We start from the raw sequence: 14,726 nt of genomic DNA, 5'->3' as shown, positions 1-14,726 counted from the left end.
CTTGCTGAGGCTCTTTTCATGGGAAATGTCCTCCCACATATCCTTCAATTCTGTCTGATCTTTTTTGGTGATGTAAGATGTCACATACCGAGTCACAGCCATACAGTTATCAGCCACAAACTGTATATCCATGTTAGCATTCCACATGGACAAAATCACCGGGTTGTAGTCATTGATGTACTTAGACTCTTCGTTCCTCTTCAAATTGTATGTGTTTTTAGGTGATTTCTTCATCACATTATGTCGCAGCGAAGACATCAAACTGTTTACTCTTCCTTTAGAAATCACCGGTCGTGGAAAGCCGAAACAACATTTGGTGTAGAACTTGTCCTTGTTTCGGAATTTACGACGACAGTACTTTCCACATCGATGGCTTTGGAAACGTAGAACTTTTTCTCTTAGGCTTTTCTTCTCCTTTGCGTTTTGCGTTTGGAACAGCACACGTAGAATACTGTTGTATGAAACTCATCACGGAGTCTTCTGGATCCGTTCTAAATTTAGGTGCATCCTTGATCCACAGCAACATATGTATATGAGGAGCACCTCTTGCTTGGTACTCCTTTCTCCAGAAGAAATCCAACACCTCTCCAAGAGGTGGATTCTTCTTATTCATGATGAAAGACATCATAGCTTCAAATCTATGATTGAAGTACCTACATACATTGACTGGATCCAAAGAGCACAGTTCTCCGGGTGTCTTGAATTCGATGTTTTCGATTTTTCCATTTGCCTCTCGTAGAAATTCAAGTAAGTCTTCCCAGCCATACTCGGCACAGCTCAGAGTGAGGAATCATGTTGGAGTTCCTAAGTTCCTCAGCATACATTTGAAATCACCGTGACGACGGTACCAGTACTCATTAGTACCACGCTGACACGCCATGAGATTAATCAGGTGAGAATCCAAAATACTGTCTTGGACATTGACTTTATCCATAAAGTCACTTGCCGAGATGTTTTGCATGTGTATACCACTTTTCAAGATGTGGTTCACTGCATATGACAGTCCAGACAGATCGCTTTCAAACAGGAGATGAAACAAATAGGGAATGCATTGTCGAAACCTAGCATCTCCTGCATACAATCGCAAAGTCCGGTATTCAGAAGCAGGAATTTGATGAGGTCGCTCATCATATCTTCCTCCCTGACCTGTTGGAAAAAGCTGTGGGAAACACCGAGCTTCCAAACTTTCCTCCCAAACACTAATGGGACTCCCTTTGGCTTGTTTCATTTGAAACAACTCAATAGCATTCCCCATGACTTCCTTGGAATGCAAAGGATGAACACTATAATGTTCATATATTTCTTCACTAGTAGAGGGTTCTACTTTCTCAATTTGACCAGCACACAAATCGCTATCCTCTTCCTCACTTACTTCCTCTTCTGCAACATATACATTCTTATAGTATTTATTATTTTTTTTCAAATACAATGTTGCCTTTTTAACTTTCCTAACATCCACTAAATCTTGCCATATTTTCTTATTCTTTGTCGGAACCCCATTTACTAAGATAACCAGAGGTTCCTCTTCCACTTTTTCTACTCCAATTGTGTTAATGTTGTTCTTCAAATCTAGAGGCAAATAAACAACTCTTCCCTTTAATCCACTCTGTAAATCTGATGGAGGCAATTTCCCTGTCTTTGACTCCATTCTTACAATAGCCTGAAAGGGATGGATACTTTGAATCAAAATAGATTCATAAGTATTTAAATCCTTCAATTCAGAAGGAATCTCAACCAATTCCAGATTATTATGAACTGCTCTAGCAGGCATCTGGTTTTGATTTAATTTGTTACAACAATAAGTACACACACGTTGATCCAATCCCAAATCAAAACAATTTTCTACCATCAAGTATGTTGTGAAATCCTTCCATTCACTATTATTTTCCCTTTCACTTTTTGCATATAAATCCACTAACTTAGTCTGATTCTTATAATAAGTGCGTCGACAACACACACAAGTGAAATTTTGTCTCTTACTTGATTTCACCTGAAACGTCGCAATTTCCCTCTGGAAATTATCTGTACTGGAAACCTGTACACTATCTTCCACATTACCCGCTTCTTCTTGGTCAATTTCAACATTCTCCTCTTTACTTCCAAAGTAACAAAACTCAATTTCTTCACATATATTCTTCACATCTATTTCAGAACCATGCAAAAGAGCAGCGCATAATTGTTTAAGCATAATTGCTGGACTCTTAGCATAGTACAACATTCTAACTAATTTCCTCACTTTATTATGATGCACTGCTAGCATCCTGAAATGATGAAAAACACTCTGGCATACTCTCCTGGAAAGACAAGCCAGTGAATGACCATGCAAACCTGTCACTTCTCTCACTCTGCAAGGATCTAATTCTTGCAACAACTTCATTTTCTGCTTCAAACTTTTCTTATTAAATGACCGTACAAAATCACAAAGCAAATTGATGGAATCCTGTCGCACACTGCAAATACTACTACACTTCCAGGTATACACAGGACCCTTAGGACGTCTTCCTAAAACCTCATTACCTAACACCTCTTCTGCCTCTGTTGTCACAAGTTTTTCTTTTTCAACTGGACAACCATCTTTCACTTCATAAGCTCGACCACTGGTGTCAACTGCATGCACCAAATCATTATCCTGGAAATAACTCTCCTCATTAAAAAATGCCTCACAGCTTGAACTATGCATCCATTCTCCAGAAAAAACTTCACAAAAATTACTACGATTAACTATTCTCTTCCATCTACTATTTCTTTTGAAATCATAAATTGCCTTGTTTAGCTTCCTAATTCTATTGATTATCAAAATAAATAACTTACGTTTAATTTCAAATGCCTGATCAATAACTTTCTCAACTATTTTTTTTCTCTTATAAAAAACCACTTTCTGTTGACCTTTCTTAATATTTTTTAACAAATTGCCAATTATCCTGTTGCGGAACATTCGTTTACGAATGTCCCTAAACTGTTGTTTCCTTCTACTATCATGCACAGAGTTATCTCTTGCTCTAGCAGTAACATTTTTCATTGGCCTTTCCTTTCCGTTTGAATTGCTTCTCTTTTTCTGGACTGAAACATTTTCTGTAGTAATATGTTTTTTTACTACAGATATTTCTTATGAATGTTTTTGTACTCTTGCCCGGTGCTTTCTTGGTGACTTGACAAATCTTTTTGTTAGAGGACTGCTGCTTTTTTTCATTGACCTGCTGTCTTTGACGTTTTGCAGCCTTTCTCAGTCTTTCTTTGGTTGGCATGCTGAAATCTTGAAATGATCTGCAGTTGAATCTGTGGTAAAATATATTAAAAAATGTTATTAACCACTATTACCCAACAGTAAATCAATAACAGTAATCAAAAACTTAAAACACTACTTGACATTTTTACATAGAAGATTTTTTAGTGCTTGGCAAATTTAGAATACAGAAATAGCAGAAAAGAAATGGAATTTATATTAATTTTACCTGTGCTGTTTTATATGTGAATCTGATCTAATTTTATGAGCATATTTTAATATTTTATTGAAGACACTACACATAACCTGTTTTTGAAGGTGTCTTTATTTTTAAATTAAACGGTTTACATTTTTACTTTTTATTTATTATACATTTTTAAAATAAATGTTTATAGTTCCATAGGCTCAAGCACGTCAGCTTCCCATCCTATGTCATACAATCTGACAAATCTGCATCCTCATCACGTTCTTCTTCATCCTCAGGATTTAAATCATCCAAGGGATCAACATCCACTGATGTTTCAATTACGAGTTCAATGATGAGGTCGAAATCCACTGATTGCTGATTGTCGCTCATGTTGATGTTGTCTTTATCTTTAAAGAAAGGTAACAACAATGAGATGTTGCAGAGTAAGAGACAAATCTCAGAGATTATAATAGTAAAATTGTTTAACAAGAGTAACATTTTGCACCTATTATTTAGCCATGTCCAGCGATGCTGAGGAGGTGAAGCCTATGTCCAATTTTTCAGTGAACAGGACTCATCTCTTCTTAACCTTGGATAAGCCTCACCGACTCTGTGTCCCCTGCACATACTTAAATGTAAATGGGCAGATTTATGTTAACTGGCACATCCCCAGGGATGCACCAGTTAACGTGCACCGCTAATTAGCTTGATACATATGGCCCCAAGTGAGGCCTGTCTTGCAACATGGTGCATCTTTTGCATCACTGCTGCATCGGTTTCATGTGGCACGTTTTTTTTACACCATGACACATCTGCCTAAATGCATCAATTTGTAATTTTGTCGCCTCATAGCAAATCTTTTGCACCGCCGCTGCATCACAAAAGTGACGCACAGTGGCGCAAAAGAGGCATACACCTATCATAAATCTGTCCCTAGCATTTTAAATGATTAATTCAGGATGACGATAAGATGTAGCCTATCCAGAGGTTTGTTTAAGGTGAGGCCTACTCAGGATTGCAGATGAAAGTTACGCTTGATGAAGAATACAGAGGAGATAATACATGTAAAGGTCTACCAATGAAGTAAGTGATGTCCACTTCATTGCGCCAGTCATCATAAATGTATCCCTAAGCTTCTTATCTTGTTAGAGATGAACCGCCATATGTATCATCAAACTATTTTGCATTTCCTAAATAGCGAATTTTAAGGAATAAATAGCGATTCTTTACCATTCCTAATTTGCGATGAGCAAATTGCTAATTGCAAATTACCCATTCATTTCCATGGGCCAGGAGGCCCATAGGAATGAAGGTGCAATTTGCGATTAGCAATTAGCTCATCGCAAATTAGGATTTTTTCCAAGGGTGCAGGGGTGTCTCAAGAACACCCTGCTGCACGCCTGAAAAAGAAATTTGGGGGCATATGGCGCACATAAATTTTAAAAAAATTCCTTTACCTCAAAAACGATTTTCAAGTCATAATTTGAAAACACTGCCCACGGGGAAATGACTTAAAATGTCCTTAAGACCCATGAAAGTGTTTTTTTAAAGCCTTTGCAGCATGTTTGGGTCACTTTTAACATGGCTATGTAACGCAAACAGTCAAAATCTAAATTTGCCATGCATAGGTGGGAGCATATTTACAAGCAATTTGCTCCACAGGGAAAGGTCTTACATTAAAATGGGAAAAATAACATCAGAGACACTCAATTGCCTTATTAAGAAGCATACACCATTATGTCCTTGTCATAAATTTTAAAACCATTCCTTTTCCCCAAAAACGATTTTCAAATCATAATTTGAAAACACTCAACATGGGGAAATGACTTAAAATGTCCTTAACACACATGAAAGCGTTTTTTGATTGCCTTTGCAGCATGTTTGGGTCACTTTTAACATGGCTATGTAACGCAAACATTCAAAATCTAAATTTGCCATGCACAGGTGGGAGCATATTTACAAGCAATTTGCTCCACAGGGAAAGGTCTTACATTAAAATGGGAAAAATAACACCAGAGACACTCAATTGCCTTATAAAGAAGCATACACCATTATGTCCTTGTCATAAATTTTAAAACCATTCCTTTTCCCCAAAAACGATTTTCAAATCATAATTTGAAAACACTCCACATGGGGAAATGACTTAAAATGTCCTTAAGACACATGAAAGCGTTTTTTGATTGCCTTTGCAGCATGTTTGGGTCACTTTTAACATGGCTATGTAACGCAAACATTCAAAATCTAAATTTGCCATGCACAGGTGGGAGCATATTTACAAGCAATTTGCTCCACAGGGAAAGGTCTTACATTAAAATGGGAAAAATAACATCAGAGACACTCAATTGCCTTATAAAGAAGCATACGCCATTATGTCCTTGTCATAAATTTTAAAACCATTCCTTTTCCCCAAAAACGATTTTCAAATCATAATTTGAAAACACTCCACATGGGGAAATGACTTAAAATGTCCTTAAGACACATGAAAGCGTTTTTTGATTGCCTTTGCAGCATGTTTGGGTCACTTTTAACATGGCTATGTAACGCAAACATTCAAAATCTAAATTTGCCATGCACAGGTGGGAGCATATTTACAAGCAATTTGCTCCACAGGGAAAGGTCTTACATTAAAATGGGAAAAATAACATCAGAGACACTCAATTGCCTTATAAAGAAGCATACACCATTATGTCCTTGTCATAAATTTTAAAACCATTCCTTTTCCTCAAAAACGATTTTCAAGTCATAATTTGAAAACACTCCACAGCTCCTATGCACATGAAAACCCTGTCAGTACTAATACTTCACATTTTCTCCAATTACAATTTCTCAAAGAAACAAAATCTATTTGTAAAACACTTGAGACAAAGCAACATTTGAAAAACACAACTTTCTTCATAATTTTCTCCTTAAAGCACACTATTCTCTATCTAAATTAAAGAAATCTTTTCTCACCTTAGCAAATACTTTGAGTTTCAAAACAGTCTCAGAAACACACCAATTTGTCTTCAGCAGAGCAAAAGGTATGCACTCCAGAGTCTGCAGCTATCAAAAGCACAGAAATGCTGTAATTCTTCACACATATCTCTCATGTCACCCAATCAAAACTCTTCCCTCACTTTTTTTCAAATCAAAACCCTTCCCCCCTCTGCCCTCTCTGCTTTTTTTGCATAGCAACCACCTCTTGGAAGACCTCTTGTGTTTGCAAGTTCACACAACAATGTTGCAATTGAACTCTGAACTCTCAGTGCACCTGCATATCCAGTGCATTCTTTCATTTAATGATTTTTTCTTGACCACTCAAAATACATCTTTCAAAGAACTCATCCATGCACCCTAACCTTCTGTTTTCAGCAATCAAAATCCACCAATCACTGTTACTGCTTCATTAACACAGAAACTCCACAGTTTTTTTCATTTTAAACTCTTATTTTTTCAACTGCCATTTCATTGCCACACTTCATCTGACTGCAGGAGAACCTTCTCTCACCATGTTTTCTGTCTGGATTGTTGGACATAGTTACATCTATTGGGCTCAGAGGTATGCTGAGAACAGAAATTTACCTAACCTCAATTTACAAAATGTGGAAATTAAGTGGTTTGGCCACAGAGGATTAAAATGTCACCAATTGATACCATTGGTGAAAACCTTTATGCATTTGCCAAAACCTGACCTTTTAATTGTGCACTGTGGAGGTAATGATTTGGGCACTTTGACTGGGGTAGGTCTGGAAATGCTTTTAAAGGACACCTTTGAGCAATTAATGGCACTTTTTCCTCAGACTGCCTTGGTATATTCAAATATATGCCAAAGACAGAAATGGAGGTGGTCAAACCAATTTTGTCCACAAATTGAGAAGTCGAGGAAGCATGTAAACAAATCTGTTTCAGCTTACATGAGAGACCATGGAATGGGCTCCTTGTACAACAATAACTTGCGTTACTACATGCAAGATATCTACAGAGGAGATGGAGTTCACTTCTCAGATGAGGGCAACAGAATTTTCATTCTGAATTTAAGACTGTGCATTGGTACCTACTTATAAGTACCTAAATGTACCATAAACCCAAAAGCTCTTCTCAGAGCTACCCTACATCTGATCACTCACAATTATTATTTTTCTCTAACTTTTTTCACTAATTTTCAACAAAGTACGCTCCCCGGGGCGCTACCCGGTACGCGAACCGGAAGCTAACCTCGCGAAATTTTTTAAAAAAATGTTTTTTTTCGCACATATAAGCCTCCTCAGCCACCCTCAGAAAACCTAGGGGGTCAAGATAAGTCTACCGTGCCCCCTTCTACCCATTCTGAACATTATTTGCCCTCCATCTTGTATCTTAAGTCGACCGAAACACAAAATGGAGGACTCCCGTAACGCTTAAGGTTCGCGTACCGGGGCGCTCGCCAGTTCGCGTACCGGGGCGCTCCCCGGGAAGCGCACCATCAAAAAAGGTGGGAAAGTAATTTACAGAAAAAAGACTGGAGACACTCTCACCAAATATAGATTAGCTCATACTACATACCAATCCCTATCATTTTCACAAATTTGATTGAAATTCCATTTAGCCATTTAGCCTGTAGACCTCTCTAAATACCGTGAGGTAAATTACTTCTCAAAACACATCTGAAGTGTTGGAATTGACAACCAATGAAAATGTTACTTTCATTTTCTACTTTTATTACCTGACATTTGATTGGTTATATACCTGAATATATATAAAGGAAGAGAAGGAAACACAGCCATTTTGACTACTACTTCCTGGTGTACATTTCAATTGGATTTTCACTAATCACTTCAACTTCTTTGTAAAGGTAAGTTGTTATTTTTAAAACTGAAGTATATTGTGCACCAAAAGTTAATATGGTAAACTGTTTTCTGATAGTTATATACTATCCCTCTGTAGTAGTTATAGATTTAGATAGACTTCTCTGTTATAGTTATGGATGGAGTTATGTTTCTCTTGTATAATTATGAATTTACTTACGTTAAATCACATACACTTTTTTATATTCCTACTTCCACTCTGATACCATACACTGCCCAAAGATAAATTCACTGATAAAAACTGCCTATCTAAAATTAATCCCAACAGTGCCCTATCTCTACTAATATATATTTTTTTTTATCCAAATTTCAGGCAACATGGAAGGCAAACAGAAAGTTTCATTTCAAATTGTCCTGCAACAGACCAGCCAAGAATTAATTGATCCAAATTATATAGAATTTATGGATGAAACTTGGGACCAAGAACTACTGCAATGTGTGCAAGCAGTAGATGACCTCCTTCAAAATGAGGACATTTTACACCCTCAGAGATTACAAACTATGTTCATGGAAAATGACGACATTTCAGACAGTGAAATGTTAGAAATGTTATTAAATTTTGAAACACAATCACAATAATAAATAATTGCTTAAAAAATAAAGAAATTAAAAAATAATCAACAAAACCAACAATCAATTAACATACAGTATTTAAAAAGTCTATCATTCTTTTTTCCTTATAGTACGCTCCCCAGTACGCTTCCCGGTTCGCGAACTGGGCGCACCCCACGCCAAAAAAAAAATATATATTTTTTTTTTGCCCTGCGGGGCCCTTTTAAACCCTCCACATCAAACCTAGGGGGTCAGGGAAGAACTACTATGCCCCCTTATGGTCATTTCCCCCTTTGTTTTGACCTCCTCTTGTCTCTCGATCCTACCGAGAGACAAGATGGCGGCCACTCCGGACTGTTTAGAATGTTGACAGACACCGGAGAGCCAATCAGCTTCGCTTCGCGAAGTTCCGTTACGCGTAAAGTACGCGAACCGGAGCGCTGCCCGGAGCGCGCTTACAGATATATATCTTTTTTTGAACGTTAATTTCTCAAAATCCACTGGAGCACATATATTGAGACCTAGCAAAGGCACATCGGGCTAACAGTCCCTACAATTTTGCCAAGTTTCGTGCAAATCCATTCAGCCGTTCGGGCTAAAAGTGAGGCCAACCGCCCTATGGAAATTAACATTGGAAAAACACGTTTTGGGACCCCCCTTTTTTCTCAGCCCCCCCTTGACAACCCCCCCCCCAAATTTTCTGGGGCTGCTCAGAAACAACATGTTCCATTTTCCTGAAAATTTCAGCCAATTCCGTCCACAAACGCCAAAGTTATTAGACATAGAATTTTCAAAAATCCCATAGGGAAAAAATCCTAACTATATATACCTACTGGCGACCGCCAGTAGGTAATATATATTACCTACTGGCGGTCGCCAGTAGGTAGTTATAGTTAGGACCTAGTTTCCATAGGAAATCCTCAACATTCTATTTGGATTAACTTTGGCCCTGGTGGATGAATCTTTGCGAATTTCTCAAAGAAGATGGCTCGGTCCGCTGCGCTCCTTCCCTGAAAGTTTGGGGGGGAATGGTGAAGTGGGGGCTGAGATAAAAGGGGGTCCCAAAACGTGTTTTCTCCATGTTATTTTCCATAGGACGTTTAGACACGGTGTTGTAACCTCACCCACTTCCCTCACCCCTTGCCCCCCCCTCTCTTTCTGCCCACTTGGTATGGTCCGCGCTACCTCCGGGAGCGCAGGTTAGAACGTTGTGAGAAGAGTTATGCCGCCAAGCTGGGAGCACCTATTGTTCAAGACTTAATAAATTTACTTTCATGGAAACCTCATTTTGAGTAGTGAGTCATTACTACATTGTGGCGACGAGGACCGGGAGCTGAGCCGGGGTCAGTGAGGTGCTTTCCCTCCCCGGGATGAACTTGATGCTTGTGCGGACATTGCGGATCGAGTGAACTGTGGATTTCCCAGCACCAGATATAATCAACCGAAGAGCGTCTCTGCTGGACGTCAGGCTCTCGCTTCTAGAAGTCGGAAGTGGTTTTAGCCGGGGAGTCGGTGAGCTGGTGCTGAGGTGAGGAGAGGAAGCTTGCCTCCTCGTTTGAAGTCACAGGCGTTGGTGGAGCCGGTGCGTACAGTCCCGTTGGTGTGACGGAGGGACTTACGAAGAATCAGCGGCAGGTTGAGCGGAAGTGGCCGGGCACAACGCGTTATTTAATGAAACGATCTGAAGAGGTGTAAGGAACTGTAATTAGCTGTGGCACGTTGATCTGAGGCTTCTGGGCGCATCGAGCGATTTGGTGAGTGGTCCAGAAGAGGTGCACAGACCTGTAATTAAGCAGCGGCAGGTTGATCTGAGGCAGCCGGGCACCACACATAGCGAAAGCGTTCTGTTGCTGGCGTTGAAGAGGCGTCTTTTGGCACCGTAATAAGTTTCCCTTGTGGAGCGGAAGGCTGTCAGGCTGTCTGCGTAGAAAGGAATTCAGAGCGCGACAAGACGGATGGTCTTGCCCCGAGGAACTGTCGAGTCGTTGACAGGAAGTTCCGGTTCTGCCATCGGGGGGGGAGAAGTAAGACTCAGAAGCACTATCTCTCCCATCACGATAGGGTGCTGACCGAGTGTCACGCTGGGCACAGGAGGGCAAAGGCGAAGTGCGGAGGCAAGGACTGCGTCAGTGTGCAGGACCAACCTTCTTCTGTCGCAATCTATCAAGCGGTAGACACTCCTCAGTGAAAGTGACGTGCGACGCTCAGCGCACTGAGCCAGCGGTGCGAAGTTGCAGGAGACAATGAAGTAAGGCATAGTTCTCCATGTGCCGTAGATCTACGTAGGTCCATGTTGTGAGACCTTGAAGCTACGTGAGGTGAGGTGAGCGGTGCAAGTATTAGAGTCGCATCTTAAGTAACACATAAAGAACTGTTTTGTGGTGAGCGACGTTTGAAAGTAGCTGAGCGTGCATCATAAGTCGCATATTAAGCATCGCGAAAGGGACTGATTTGAGGTGAGCGGAAAATTAAGTGACGGTGAATATCAGGGAAGGCAGTCAATCCCTGTTGCAACGCGCGAAAAGGATCTGAGGTAACGCTTTGAAACAGCGTGCAGCAGCAGTGTGAGGTGACATTTGAAGAACAAAGAGTGTAGCGAACCTTTGTTTCCGTGTTTGAAATTAAACTGAGGCAGCAACGTGAGCTGTATGAGGTATGATTTAATTACTTGCCCCTGACTCCAGAATTGAAGGAGGAGCGTGGAAAGTCTCGAGGAATCCACTAAGTTACACGCACTTTTTGGGTGAAGGAGATTATCCGTGGGGGACCCGGGCTGGACTGCATTGTTGTGTTGAGCCCCAGAAATACTGTGAGACGCGTGGAGCGAAACCTTAGGTGCTTAAGCCTCGTGACACTGCATAGAGGTGGTGCATCGCATCTGTGTGAAAATAAAGGTGGAAAATATAATAATAAAACTAGGGAAACAGTGTGTGTAGCGAGCCACTGTTCCAGTAAATGAAGTTAGTATGGTGTGTAGAATGGTACACCAGGAAACTACCCACGTGTGGAATTATTGAAATAAAGTGCAAAGGAGTTTGACAGCTTAAGCTAGAGTGAGGTAAACATATTCCGGTGACTTTTGGATTTGAGGTGCAGTGATTGGCGTATCTTTGAAATTGCCATAGTGAAGGAAAGCAAGACCCCGGCCGGATTTCTAGTGGACCTGCACATGAGTTTGAGATGAGCCATTGAAGCTGACTGTGGGGAAAGGAACGGAGCAGGAATTTAGTCAAAACCCCGACCTAGCACTTGAAACTGAACTGGGCTCCGAGCTACTGAAGCAATTGTCGGAGACGGCATTAGGAAGTGTTGTTTCCAAACACAAAGTTGAATTGGATGGCGAGTTGTGATCAGCCTCTGAGAGTTCAGGCATGTTCGTTGAGGAGTGTGGGATGAAAAGTACCCAAAGGCCAAACCCATGGTGGGAGGCACAGAGTTGGAGCAGGTGCGTGTGAGGAGTCTTTGATACCGTCAGGGCCAACGGGAGCAGGACTGGGTGTCCGCGTCTGAAACTGATCTTTGGCAGCGTGTGTGAGCTGCGTGAGGAGATTCGAGAAGGTTCAGCAAACCCTGGTGCAGCATTTGAAATTTATCGGAGTCATCACGCAGTGAGTGTGATGCGTATATTCTCTGTGCTTCAACGTGAGGGGGAGAAGGTTTGGTGATTACTATAGTCTCCTGATGGGAGTGAAGAAAAGTAGCAAGCCAACAACCGCCACCCGGTGAAAATAAGGTAAAGTGTGAGCTGAGTCCAACGAGGAAGAGCGTAACCTTTGAGGTCAGAGGAACATATTCAATACAAAAGAAGCATTAGATGTTCATGAACATAGGAGGGAAATTTGGTAGAAACTAACATTTTGTGATATAACTAAGGCCTAAATTAAACTTGGAGAAAAAAAAAAAAAAAGAAAAGAACATCTTCACACCTATAGGGAACAGGTACCAGGAAATGAATAATAACAGAGAGAAGAGAGAGATAAGAAGAACAGACAGTTACGCCGGGGAAGAGACTGTGCAGGAATCTAATGAACACTGGCAGCAGGAAGGGAGTGCCAATCTACAAGTGGGGAAAATGCACAGAGAAGAGGGAGATAACGTAATGGTGAGGAACAAGAGCGAAGCAAAGCAGAGGCACACCATCTTGATAGGGGGAGCATATATGAGCCTCATCTCTGTCTCAGGGCCACAGAGTACTGTGGTAGACAAGGATTTTAGCAAGAGTGAATTATATATAACTCTAGGAAATGAATTAGATGTAGAAGAAACGGGTGAATACAGCATCGTGAGTGGAGGAAGAGAGATAGTGTGGAGTCAAGGGAAGAAAAGTAACAAGATTTATGATGTGGAAGAAGAGCTAGCTGTACTTAAAGGGGAGAAAAGTTGGAAAGTAAGGACATTGCGAAATTTCAAAAGTTCTGAACCCAGGAGAGGGTCGGCTGTAATCTGCAAGAGTCAATTTACCTTGCTGGGGCTTGTGAGAGGAAAGACGCCTCCATCTAAGGTCATTGAAGCAGCGACTAGAGGGGTTTGGAAGTACAAAATGGAAAAAATAGCAGCCTTTGTCGAATTTGAGGAAAAACAGAATGCGTTGTTGGGAAACGTTGTTGGAGACAATGTAAGGAAAGAAATAAGGATAATGATCAGTGAACAGTATGTTCTGGAAGTACCAGAATTAGCCTACGAGGAAAGGCATGTAGTTGAACAATCCACCATGGCTATGGAGGAACTTTGTAAGCTTAAAAAAAAATTGAGAATATCTCTTGAGGGAAGAAGAAGAGAACAAATGAAGGAAAAGGCACTGGGAAAAAACATGGGTGTAAAAGTGGAAGGCAGTTGTGATGGTGCAGCAAGTTGTGTTGAACGGGTGGAAAATACTGCCAGGTGCAAACTTAGAGGAAAACGTGGGTGCAAAAGTGCAACCGGTTCGAAAGAACGTGCGGAGAATACAGCCAAGTGCAAACTAAGAGGAGGACAAGAATCTTACCAGGGCTTGGTGGATGAGAGAGAAATACGTAAGAAGCACGAGGAAAAAAAAAAAGGAAAAAGAAAAAAAACCTGTGAAGGAATAGCTGGAGCAGAAAGAGTTTTCGAAAGAAAGGGTGAAGGCACCAGTTCCACTGTTAAGAAATGCAAAAGGATGAAATGTAAGAGCAAGGAAAAGAACATTACCGCCAGTATAAATCCTCCGGAAGGAAAGGGTAATATTAGCAGGAGAAGTTCGGAATCCAAGGTAGAAATAGACTGTGGGCAAGCTCTGACAAAAAAAAGGAGCCAAGAGAAAAATAAGGTGGCGATTCATAAACCTGCGTTTTACCCCGGACGGGAGGCCTAAAGTACATACTTGTACATCCCTTAATTGTACTGCCCACATCATAGGAGTGCACATCCATGGTGCAACAGACATTCACTAGTGTGTCCTGCGCTGGTTGATTTCGAGGGTTAAAAGGATGTGACACTACACCCGTGATTTAACCATGTCAGGTCGCCTAAGCACGTAACCGTGCATTCATTGTATGGCACAAACCATATCTTAACTGGGCACACCCTTGTGGCTCCAGAATGTTACATCTGTTTATGTATTGGGTTTTCATCTCATAATTTTTATTGCTGCAATCTGAATTCTCATGAGTTTTGTCCTGTTTTAGGTAGACATATATTTGGACAAGAGCGTCTCATGTAATCCTGTCTGTATATGCCCGGGGATCAAATAAGTACATCTCCCAGTCACGTCAAATATTCTACCCCCATATCTCATGCACCTTAGTCAGCAGTAGTCTCATGTTATCCTCCGCTTAGACTTTGGGCTTGGGGTTCCCTGTTTCCGTCCCTTTTGTTCTGTGTCTTACGTCTATCCATCTATATCCATACATCTCTCTCTCTCTCTCTCTCTCCCTATCTCTCTCTCTCCCCATCTCTCCAGCACCCATTTCTGCTGGGAGTT

The sequence above is a fragment of the Lissotriton helveticus genome, chromosome 6 (genome assembly GCF_964261635.1).
Source record: "Lissotriton helveticus chromosome 6, aLisHel1.1, whole genome shotgun sequence".
NCBI lineage: Eukaryota > Metazoa > Chordata > Amphibia > Caudata > Salamandridae > Lissotriton > Lissotriton helveticus.
Note: the sequence above shows the minus strand (reverse complement) of the source record.